At 50.7% G+C, this 276-nt stretch overlaps 1 protein-coding gene across 1 annotated transcript in view; it reads left to right on the top strand.

The window, feature by feature from the left end:
• Positions 1 to 276, top strand: part of mtr (5-methyltetrahydrofolate-homocysteine methyltransferase) — a 38,239-nt gene that overhangs the window by 15,737 nt on the left and 22,226 nt on the right. The gene's annotated exons all lie outside the window — the stretch shown is intronic.

Below are 276 nucleotides of genomic sequence, written 5' to 3'. Positions count from 1 at the left end.
AAAATGCCCAGAGAATACCCGGCGTGTGGGGAGTGTCTCTGCATGAGTGTGCATCTGTGTGTGCGTGCATTTTTTTTCTGTGTGTTTGTGTGTGTGTGTGTGTGTGTTTGTGTGTGTGTGTGTGTGTGTGTGTGTGTGTGTGTGTGTGTGTGTGTGTGTGTGTGTGTGTTCAGAACTGGCTCTGCGTGAAAGGAGCTAAGTGGGAGTCACCCGGAGAATGATTTTGGGCAATTTGTCTCATGTGTCTGCAGCTCCACGGTGACGTAGCTGCCGCAG

Source organism: Plectropomus leopardus, chromosome 19 (assembly GCF_008729295.1).
Source record: "Plectropomus leopardus isolate mb chromosome 19, YSFRI_Pleo_2.0, whole genome shotgun sequence".
In the NCBI taxonomy this organism is placed as follows: Eukaryota; Metazoa; Chordata; class Actinopteri; order Perciformes; family Serranidae; genus Plectropomus; species Plectropomus leopardus.
This window is presented reverse-complemented; position numbering and strand designations above follow the sequence as displayed.